A 12,071-nucleotide genomic window follows, 5' to 3' on the forward strand; every position below is an offset into this window, starting at 1 on the left:
TAACGAACGTACCAGGAGACCAACCAGATCAAACTGAGGAAAATAATGTGTAAAAATGGTAGTTTGGCATGAAGATATTGAAAGAGAGGTTCAAATATTAAATTTGGAGATTTGAATAAGGAAAAAAAAATGAAGAGAAAAAAAAATAGGGAGAACAAAAGATAAAGAAAATTGAAACTATTTTAGGGAAACAGAATTGAGAGTAAATTGTTGTGTGTTCTCATTGATAATAGGGGCCTCTTTATATAGAGGATTACAATGCATAGAATCTGAATTGTACAAGAAAATATAATCATACAATGAATGGATATCTCTAAGATATTCTCCGAGATTCTCTCTAATTAAAACTCTATTACCACTAGGTCAAGTAACTTAGAGTTTGGGCCAGACACACAAATAGAGATTTACTTGAACACTCCCCCTTGTGTCCCCAAAATGTGGTGCTCCTCTCGTTGCCTCATTAAAAACCTTTCCGAGTAACAAAAACCCAGTGGGACAAAAATAACCTCGGTCGAAAAGGAAAAAGAGCATAACTCACCCTTCACGTTTCGAGATCATACATGTAGACACATCCGCCTGATGTCTGCATCTCCCCCTGACGACTACGGTCATTGGAGTTCGGATAACATCCGCAAACGATGCTACCAACACGTTTTTCGAAAGTGGAATTTAGGCAATGACTTAGTGAGAAAGTCTGCCATACTGTCCTTAGATCGAACCTAGTTCATTTTGATCTTGAGGAGAACTTGTTATTGCTGATTATACTTGGTGTTGTCGCTTTTGATGTAGCCTTTGCTTCATTTGTTCAAAGTAAGCACCGTTATCCTAAATGCTCGTAGGCTCATCTGTGGTAGACTTCAAACCACAATTGTTCGAACATGAGTAATTATGGATCTAATCCATATACATTCACAAACCACTTCGTCAAGAGCAAGAATCTCTGCATTATTTGAAGATATAGCGACTAAGGTCTGTTATGTAGACCTCCAAGATATCACGGTCTTTTCCCATGGTGAACACTTAATCAGTTTGGGAATGACCTTTGTATGGGTCAGAGAGATACCCAACATCAGCAAAACCTTCCAAAACACTTATGTCATTTTGGGATGGGGATAGTGGACGCAGGCCAGTGTCGGCGGCGTTCCTAGTGTGTGATAGGTCTGAATCCATCATCTCTCTGTAGGGATAGAACGAGCCCATATCAATCGTGCATCTCAAGTACCGAAAGATATCTTTTACACCAATCAAATGGCGTCGCGTTAGCGCAGAGCTATACCTTAGCTAACAAGTTCACTACAAATGAGATGTCCGGTCTTGTGCATTGAGCTAAGTACAATAATGCGCCTATTGTACTCAAGTAAGACACTTCTGCCTCTAGCACATCTTCGTCATCATCTTTCAAATGAAGAGGATCATTTTCAGGATCAAGACTAAGGTCGATCATGGGGGTGCTTGAAGGTTTGACGTTGTCAAAATGCCTAAGCATCTATCAACACGATGCTCAAGTTCCAAACCGAGGCATAATCGCGTTCTCCCAAAATCCTTCATCTCAAACTCAGATTTGAAGTGTTCAGCGGTTTCCCTTAACTCTTTAAGGGCTTCTAATGAAGATCATGTCCAACATGAACCGCGATGGAATCTGAAACTTGTTATGGAAACGTGTGGGCATGTCCCTTCCCAATCAAGTAGTCATTTTAGCGAGCGTTTCAACCTCTTTGTAAACGCGCTCCGTGGTCTAGAGACACTTGACTTGGGAAAATGAAGTTCACCATGAACCTTCATGTATATTCCGTATGTAGATCCCCATAGAGATACGTAGTGACCACATTTGTAAGCTGCATAATCAGTCATTCGGAAACTACCAAACTGATAGGGTAGTGGAGTGCAATGACATCCATTACGAGAGAATATGTCTCATCGTAGTCGATTTCAGGGAGTTTTGTGAGAAGCCTTGCGCCATAAGGCGAGATTACCATCTCTTTTTCTCATCATGCTTTGTAACGAAGACCCATTAGTCAACAGGTTTTATGTTAGGAGGTGTTGGCATCACTGGCTCAAAAACCTTCCTCTTCCTTAGAGAATCCATCTTAACCTAGTTTGCATCTTTCCATTTAGGCCAAATTTCTGTACGTTGACACTCATTTATCAACGAAGCGTGGTTCGATGTCATCAGACTCAACAAACTCATGCACATGCTCAACTACATCATCATTATGATGGAGTTTCTATCCCACGTCTCATGTACACTAGTGTAATTTTCATAGAGCTCTATATTCTCAGAAATAGGTTCTGACGTTGAGGCGTCCCCCAACGATAACGATAACCTAGAAGATTCTCATGAGACGGATTTTGAGTCTTGATGATCAAGGATTGGAATGTGCCAAAGTATCATTCGAACCCACAGGCCTCCCATGCATCCTAGCTGGGGTCATGGCCTATAACGCCAGAGTGTCACTCTCTTTGGCGTGGCGCCATGCCTACCTCCTCTCGTAGGGACATACTTCTTTGCAGGCATGTTTGCAGCATATTTGTGTGATCTCGTCACTTTAACAGGGATCGAGATGAGACATAGTGGGGATAGGCCACGACAATTCATGTCATTCCTGCTGAACATTTGTGTTCTTATCTCCCCCTAACGACGGGAAGACTGTTTCATCAAAGTGACAACCCGCAAATCTAGCGGTAATGAGATCGCCTTGCAAGGGCATTAAGTGGCGGACGATTGTTGGAGTCTCAAATCCAACGTAGTTGCCCATTCGTCTGTAAGGACCCATCATAGAGCATTGTGGTGGCACAATTGGCACATAAATGGCTCACTCAAATATGCGTAAGTACGATACTTGTACCCAGTCACTAGCTGTAACATAGAGGTAGATTGAGTGGCGGTAGGTCGTAGACGAATGAGCATAGCTGCATGTGATATTGCATCACCCCAAGCGGATGTAAGGAGATTGGTGCGCAATACCAATGTCCGGACTACCATCGTAGTCATTTTCGCCAGACCATTTGGGTGTGTTCATGGGAATATGATGTCCAACACCAATGCAATAACCATCGAAAGTCTTCGATGTAAACTCTCTAGAAATGTCAAATCCAATTGACTGAATAGGATGATCCAGGGGGTGAGCTCGTTGTCATATGGTATGTGCTAGGAGTGTAGCATAAGCAGCATTACAAGTAGATAATGGCACAACATGTGACCAGAGTGTTTGCGTGTCAACCAACATCATGAGATATTTAAACTTCCGCAAGTTGGTTGAACTAGTCCACAGAATCCGCACGGATTCTATGTAAGAACAAAATGAGTATTTTCATATCCTTTGCATAGGACGGTCTCAGTCCTTATTTCCCTAAGGAACGGGCTTTGTAAAACGAGCGAGAGGCTTTAAAAGCAACCAATGAGAATTTTGGTTAAGCATGAGCGTCTGAAGCGCTATTTGAAGCAAGTTGGTGATTGCAGCATCACCTGGGGCGCCATCACCATGATGGATGCCATCCATGGCATCATGGGTTGGGACTACACCATCCCTAAGCTGATGGTGGACTAAGGCGGTACCTTAGGCAGCAGCGTCGGTCACACTTAGTCCAGGAATCAACCTTTGATTCATGCTTCATTTCGCTCGAGAGAATGGATGTTCGTGTGAAGTCTTTTGTAGACGGATCATCATATCATGACCAGAATGACCTATCCTATCGTGACAAAGTCAATATGTGTCTAAATCCAAGAGATCTTCTCTCATAACTTTATTGGATTAATAGCTTGAATAGTGACATAAAGTCCACTAGAGAGACACATAAACTTCTCTAAGATGCGCCATTGTTAGCAATCATTAGAGGTATTGCAAAGGAACACATTTACCTTCTCTACATGTGTTTTCGCATGGAATCCGTTGACTATTGATAGGTGCGATTTGCCCTAGAAGCGTAGAGAGTTTTTGCGACAGTAATCAAGGTGCCATTTGGCAGGGGGAACTTGGACTATTCCATGTCCTTGAATTAATATTGATGACCCAACCATCGTAGTCACAAAAGTAATATGCTCATAATCAAAATTGAGTCATCATGAGAAGAACTTGAAATTTTATTCATAAGCCAACGGAGTTACATCATTGTCTCTTTGACCAAAGAAAATCTAATACAAAATGCTAGCTAATGCAAAACAATGGTAGTCATCTAACTTCTTTTGGTAATTCCAAAATAAATATGACCAGGTTAGTAAAGAGATGTCGGTGGAGCAAGGCTCGCTTAAGTACCACTAATCTCATAACCTTCCTAGACATCACACTTACTTTGGGTGAGCCTACTTTGAAGAAAGACTAAACCATTGACATTTACTACAAAGTATATGGCAATTGCCTATTACATCTCTTGGAAAAATAAAGACTTAAACAGAATTGGCTATCTATTGATCCAAGCCAGATTTGTAGTCTTCAACCCTTCACTCTAGATCATCTTCTTGATCTTCTTGTTCCATATAGTGAGCTTCTGTTGCTTCACAATATGATTTGTAGGCGATGACAATTTCTTCACGAGCTCTACAAATGTGTGCCCAATGATCAGACACTCCACATCAAGAACATACATCTCTTTGCTCAAACTCCATTGATTGAGGTGTTTTGAAAACGTTATTTAGATGGCTCTTAGTGTTGGTGGTGCCACCAACATGGCCAGAGGCGTTGCCTCCCTCTCTCTTTCCACGTTGACCTCTTCAGTTCCGTGTTCACCTATTTTGGCGGTTATCTTCCCTAGTAGAGTGATTATATGGACCAGAATGTCCAAATGTATCCCTGAGATTAGGGTTTCGCTCTTGGCGCCTTCTCTTAGGGGCGCGACTATAATTGGATTCCGGAATATACTATGTTTCCACGGATCTCGAATTATAGCTCTTCCCAAGGATGTTGTCATGCTTTTCAGTGACATTCATAGGTCCAATGAGCTCATGAAACCTTGTAATCCGTCTTGCAGTAACATCAATTCGATAGTTCTTAGCAACCATCAATGAAGAGATGGGGAAGGTAGAGAGAGTCTTCTCAATCAACATTGCATTTGTGATCTCTTTACCACAGAATTCCATTAAGGATTTAATGTGAAGTGCTTCCGAGTTGTAGTCAAGAACTGACTTGAAATCACATAAGCAGAGGCTACGCCACACTACTACAAAAGTCGAAACACACAACACTCATCACACAACAGAACTAAAATCTGCTGTTGTGTGTTAACACGCACTCTATCATACAACGGTACAATTATGTTTCTGTTGTGTTAATATAAGGAAATTGAAATTTTTTTTTTTAAGAAGATATTGTACAACTGAGTTAAGAAGTTTCCGTTGTGTGAATGTGAGGCCTAGATGGAGGGAAATGAGCACATAATTCCCTCCCAGAAGGAGCTCAATTTGAATTATTCACACAACAGTTTTTTTAATATCTGTTGTATAATGAAATGTTGCATGAACTTTGAGAAATCCTCTAGGTATAACTAGTGCAAGTTGCACAAATTTGTACAACAGATTGTGATAGTGCTGTTGTCTGAGCCTGGAAACAAATTGCACAGCGCGGCAAAATTTCACTCAAATGAAACCTATAATCACATGCGGCAAATTTTCCCTCTCAGCCTGCTTTGTAATCATATGCTCATACAACGATGCTTTAATTTTCTGTTGTTGGAGAAACTTGGAAGTCCCCCACGTACTAAACAACTTAAGTAGTCTTTATTGAAATCAATAGTCTCGATTGGGGTTTACTCCACATTTCTTCTGCCAGCTCCCGTTCTTCTTCTTCTTTACTACTACTTTCTTCCGTTCCCAATATCCCTCTCTCTCTCTCTCTCTCTCTCTCTCTCTCTCTCTCTCTCTCTCTCTCTCTCTCTCTCTCTCTCTCTCCAAATCTCCCCCAAATTTGGCCCTAAAGCTTCGACCTGTCTTGAATCAACCATGGATCTGGCCCCGGAAGAACTTCAGTTTCTCTAAATCCCAGACATTCTTCGAGAATCAACCTCTTCCCCCAAACAGTCCCCCAAGGCCTTCTACCTCATAACCCTAACCCTAATTTTCCCTTTCTCCTTCGCAAACCTAGCCCACTCTTTCTGAAGGTAGTGTTCAGTTGGAAGGTTTTTCCCTGGAGGTTTAGCAATGGCGTATTCTCATTAATCTGATAGATGTTTTCATGTTAATGATGGGTTTTTCCAATTCCACACTTAATTTCAATCCCAACCTCCCATCATCATGGACCCCCTAAATCCCTAAATCCTGCACCTTCACGGGGAACCAACTACGATGGCCTCGCTTCTCAAGCCATCCAAGTGGGTGATTCTCAATCCCTAAACCTCACTTCTTCTATGTCAATCTCGCCAACTCGATCTCTCTCTCTCTCTCTCTCTCTCGTTCTCTCTCTCTGCTAGTCTGAGTTGCAACAGGAGCTAATATGCAGCGTCTATGGAGGTTCTTTCATTCTCGTAAGTAGCTTTTTGTTTTATGCAGAATCAATTTGGCTCAAGCTGATTTTGCTTCTATGTTCACTGTTCAATTTCTACTACAAATTAGGTTTTGAATTTTTATTTTTGTTGCTGCAGTTTTGAGCAGTAGAGCTGAGAAGTCAGGCAATTTTCTAGATACAGAGTCTATTTTTGGTCTGGTATTTAATTTAACTAATTTTCCCCTTAATTTCTTCCCTTTGTTATATTTCTACGTGATATGAATTGAAGCAATTGTTCGTGTAGTGAAGAAAGCTCTGTATCCAATAGGCAATTTCCCTTAAAATTTTGATCTTTATCATTCTCATTAGGCAAAGCATTCTTCTTTGATAATTTTTAGGTACAATTAACCCTGGAGAATAGTGTACAAGAAATGAAGAGTCCACTCTCACATATTCTCCATCTCCAGTTTCGATGGAGGCTTAAGGTTTTTTTTTTTCCCATTTATTTAGTCATATTCATATTTATACTTATACTATTGGAGTTTATTGTTGTGGTTGGGTTTCAAGATTCAGTGACTTTGTATTTGATGTGAATTAATGACAGATGAGTAAAATGCCAAATGATGTTCTCTGCTTTCAGGTCAAGATAGGTTGCTATTCTATACATATTCTTAAACACCTTTGTGGAGAGGAGACCTCACGGATTCCAAATGATGAAGAACCCAGTTGTGATGGCGTAAGTAGACTTGCAAACCATATATTCAGCCATATGGTGAGAAATGGATTAGAATCTAAACTCTAAAACTTATTTTTGACACACTCAGAAGGAGAGGTTTGGTTTTGAAGTTCATTGAGCTTTTTTGTTGTATAGTATTAAAAAAAAAATCCTTTTTCCTCCAAGTTTGATGAGTTTTTTTTCTCTGCTTCTTATTACTCGCTTACTCTGCTTTGCACTAGCTGATCATTCATGTATATGGGGCTTATTAGTTCTTAACTCAACATGTCTTATTAAGTTTTAAGGGACAATCTGTTTTCTCAAATTAGCATGACAGATTAAAAAGTAAAATCTACATCCTAAATTTGAAACTTCTGACTATCAATAGCTACATCTTCTTCCTTCAGTTGACACCTATAGTTATTTGATCTATAACTTCTTATGTCATATGAGATTTGGTATATCAGTGAGAGATTCTATCTTTGTGAAGGACAGTGTTATTGACCTACATATAGTTATTATTTTACAGTAATAAGCGGTTACATAAACATAAACTTTTTTTTATATAGAAATCAGTGTGTTAAATTCTTCCCTTCTGTTAGAGTATAAGTTTGCTCTTGCTCCTATATGCTTCTGTCTGGAGAAATGGTTTTGAATTGCTTCGAGGTATAGAAATGATACGATAACTCATGAAAGCTGTGTATGATTCCAAAGCAACTTTCAACTGTATAAAAATCTCAAGTTGTTTTAAATTTGGGAAAACTACAAACTTCCTTCTGCCATGAAATTACAGTAGAGATCGAAAGTTATTGTGAAATGGTTTTTTTTATTTTTCCGCTGTGTTTACTTTGCACCTGAAGGGATTCGCTGCCATTTGATATTTTGCAGGGCAAGCATTACCCCTGGAGCTGTATTGATCGTTATGGCTGGAAGATTCAATGGTAATAGGGTTGTCTTTTTGAAGCATCATTCTTCTTGCTTGCCTTTGGTCACTTAACAATGTGAGAAATTGTTTTTACTTTTGGTTACCAAGTAGTGCCTTTTGATGAATGTTTCATGTAGTTTGCTATGTTTGAGTGTCATTGTGGATGTATAATGTATGTTTGAGTGTCATTCTGGGGTTTTGATTTTGTGTTTGGGAGTCATCATGCATCTTCTTCTGTTTGGCTGTAGGTACAAAAGAGGAGCTCGACAAATCAAATTGCCTTGCAAGCATCTTTACCGTAGTGAATGCATCAGCAATTTTTTTCCCTTTATTTTACATTGTTTAGATATGCCCAATCTGGAACGTTGGCTAGTTCACACAATTTAGTTCCTTATATTGATTAGGAAAAGTACTATGCTATCCTCATATAGATCGATTAGGATAAGCACTCTACTACTCTATTCGTTTGATTTCTTTTTATCAATCTTGTTATAAGAGGTAATTGACTATAGAATGATATATATTAGGCTTGTGAATTGTGAGAAATACAAGTTCTGCATTGTTTACTTCTATCATAGTTTGTTTTTGTTACTGATCGATCAGTCTTCATATAGTAACATTCGTCTAGATCAATTTTATGGTGAATATGGCTTTCCTTTCCAGCTGGGTGGGTTGGTTTTGGGATCTTTGTTGTTTTAGACTGAGTTTGTGTATATTTAATCAGCAACATAAAGAAGTGGTAATAGCTTAGGCTAATAGCAATTTGTCCATTAGGAAAAGAATCTCTAAATCATGACTTCTCTACATAAAACTGTCAAACCTGAAAATTTTGGTTGTGCTTGTCAAGTTCATTGAGTATGAAGTACATTACCTTTTTTACAGAGAAAATAATTACCCACACCCCATCTACATCTATCCGAAACTTTATATTATGGGGGTATAGTTACTTGTGGCAATGCTTTTATCATAAGATTATCTATATATGTGTCTATGTTTAGGTACTTCTCATAAAGCATAATGGTCTCTCATTTTTAACAGTGCATAATGGGTTGTGCTTTTCTCTTGAGTAGTGATGGCGCAGCTTCATTGGTGCTAGTGAGTGGGGAAAAGGCACTTGAATTTGGGTTACATGCTCTTGTTCTTCATTCCTCTGAAAAACCAACCCCTTTGGTACTGTATCATGCTCTTCTGCTGCAATATGTGCTAACTCGTGAAGCTTCACAATAAGCTTGGAGGTGATGCAAATGAGAGTATATATAGTGCACATGATGCTTGATAAAATGGCACAAGAAGGTTTTGTTGAAGCGAAAAGATATTATATTAGCTTTTGATTCATGTGTAGCTAGCTAGGAATGCTTTCTTGTTTGGTACATTACCTAGTCACTTGAATGTATGGATGTTTGAAAAATGGTAATGGAATGATATGGATTTGAGTACTTTTTATGTGGTAATTACTGTCCAATATTTAGTCTTACAACACAATGCAAATCAATGTGTTGTCTGACTGTAAAAGAGTTCAAAATTGAGGCTTTTCCTACAACAGTCACTGGTTTGTTACCCAATTTGATTACAATATTCACACCACAGCTAACCAAATAGAGTAGTTGTGTGAACTAACAACCAACAACAAAAGAAAACAAAGTTCTGTTGTGTGAGATTCCTAACACACAACAGAAACCAAATAGAGTAGTTATGTGAACTAACAACCAACAACAAAAGAAAACATAGTTCTGTTGTGTGAGATTCATAACACACAACAGAAATGAAATCATCTCCGTTGTCTGAGTAATCAACAGACAAGGGATATAATTTCACTTCAGTTGTGTGTTATTAATCTCAGACAACAAAGAATGAGTAATATCTGTTGTGTGTTATATATCTCAGACAACAAATAATGAGTAATATCTGTTGTGTGTCATGAATCTCAGACAACAAAGAATGAGTTATATATGTTGTGTGTTATGAATCTCACACAACAGTGAATTCTTTCTTCTGTTGTCTAAATGTACCTACACATCTGCACGCATGCCATGCCAGGCACATGCTTGCGCAGAATTCACACAACGGAAATAGATATTCTGTTGAGCAAAGTATTGTCACACAACGGTGAAATCACCGTCTGATTTTTCAATCACATAACACTCGTTTAGACCACGGTTTGTTTGGTCATCACACAACAGAAAATCACCGTCGTCTGATGACCTTTTTGTAGTAGTGCCATCTCACTTCTAGGTCAGGAAGTAGGGAGTCACGGACGTTGCCAAATCTTTCTTCGAGTGAGACCCACAGCCTTCTGGGGTCTTCTTCATTCATACACTCGTACTGGAGTGAATCATCCATATAACGAGTCATTAGGATGATGGCTTTCGCCTTATTTGCCTCTAAGGCTGCTCTATTTGCTTCCAAAGCTTGAGCTTGCTCAACACTTAGCACATCCTGGCTTGGCTCGAGAATCGTATCCAGGATTCCATCGGCCTTGAGATGCTAGCGAACATCACGAACCCACTTGTGATATCCAAAGCCAGTTGTTCCCAATGAAGCAAAGTCCAATTTGTTCAGGTTACTCATCCTAAAAGAGAACAAGAAATTAGGGTTAGTTTCGGAGCGTAAAGGGCTACCACAAAAACATATAAAATTTCTGAGCGTAGTCACTTCCGAGAAATTAGGAATTTCCGAGCTTAGTCGCTTCCAAGAAATTCAATTCCAAGAGGGGTTGATTAGATCGAAACAATGATATAAGTGGTCGATCATAAATTCTCTACAAACTCTAAGTTTGGAGATCTCAACAAACTCTAAGCTTGGAGTGAGCACGAACCCCCACAGTTCGGCTCAATTTGGTCTCCCATATGATGAAGAAAGGGGGGTAGAAGAAGGGAGGTTACAAGTCCCCAAGAAAAAGAAGCGAAAAACTTCAAAAGCAGGAACTTTTAGTAAACCATACCTCTTAGGATTGCAAAGCGTATTCGATCCTCGTTGTAAGATTGCAGATGAGCTTTAGTCCAAAGCGAATCAAACTTACTGAAATTCGGAGCAGATTCGCTTCTGAATAGCTCCCACTACGATTGGTGTACAGGTCTCAAAACGACTCCAATAGGGCTGAAATTTAGAGGTCAGATAGAAGAGACAGAGCGAATAACTTTGATGAATAAATAATTTTGATCTGAAGTTCCGAACTAGACATTTCAGGGCTTGTAAACGTGTTTTAGGGAAACGAAATTGAGAGTAAATTGTTGTGTGTTCTCATTGATAATATGGGTCTTTTTATATAGAGGATTACAATGCATAGAATCTAAATTGTACAAGGAAAGGTAATCATACAATGAATGAATATCTCTAAGATATTCTCCGAGATTCTCTCTAATTAAAACCCTATTACCACTAGGTCAAGTAACCTAGAGTTTGGGCCAGACACACAAATAGAGATTTACTTGAACATAAACAACTTTTTTCAACGAGGGGAAAATGCATAATGGCTACAAGGAATAGGGAATGATTCAAGCATAAAGTTAACATGGATCGATTGCGTAAGATTAAATACTGAAATCGGTTGATATTCCAAGTCCTTTTAGAAGTTTCAAATGCATCGAACATGGATACACACTTTCAGCAAGGTATATATTATTCAGCATCAAAGCTGCTTGAATAATTTGACACATGATACATGCTTAATTATTGATTACATGACAATACCAAACTTATATATGGCTTACAACAATAACGAGAATACAAAAACATGAAGACACCAGCAAACCCAACAATACTGGCTATGCCTATGGAAACCAACCATTACTTCAATGTACAAGGTTTATATATATGTTTACTTATTTGACTTTTCATTAAATTTTCTATGGATTATAGACTTGAGACCAAATTTTACTCCCTAATCATGCCCCTTGTTATTCGCAAAATTCTACATCTTTGTTTGTTTTTCAGTTGGTATCTTTGCTCATCATTATATATACATATAACTTGAGCGTTTTCCTATAAAACCAGAAAAGCTGATTCCTTTTACATATGC

This window comes from Rosa chinensis, chromosome 5 (genome assembly GCF_002994745.2).
Source record: "Rosa chinensis cultivar Old Blush chromosome 5, RchiOBHm-V2, whole genome shotgun sequence".
Lineage (NCBI taxonomy): Eukaryota > Viridiplantae > Streptophyta > Magnoliopsida > Rosales > Rosaceae > Rosa > Rosa chinensis.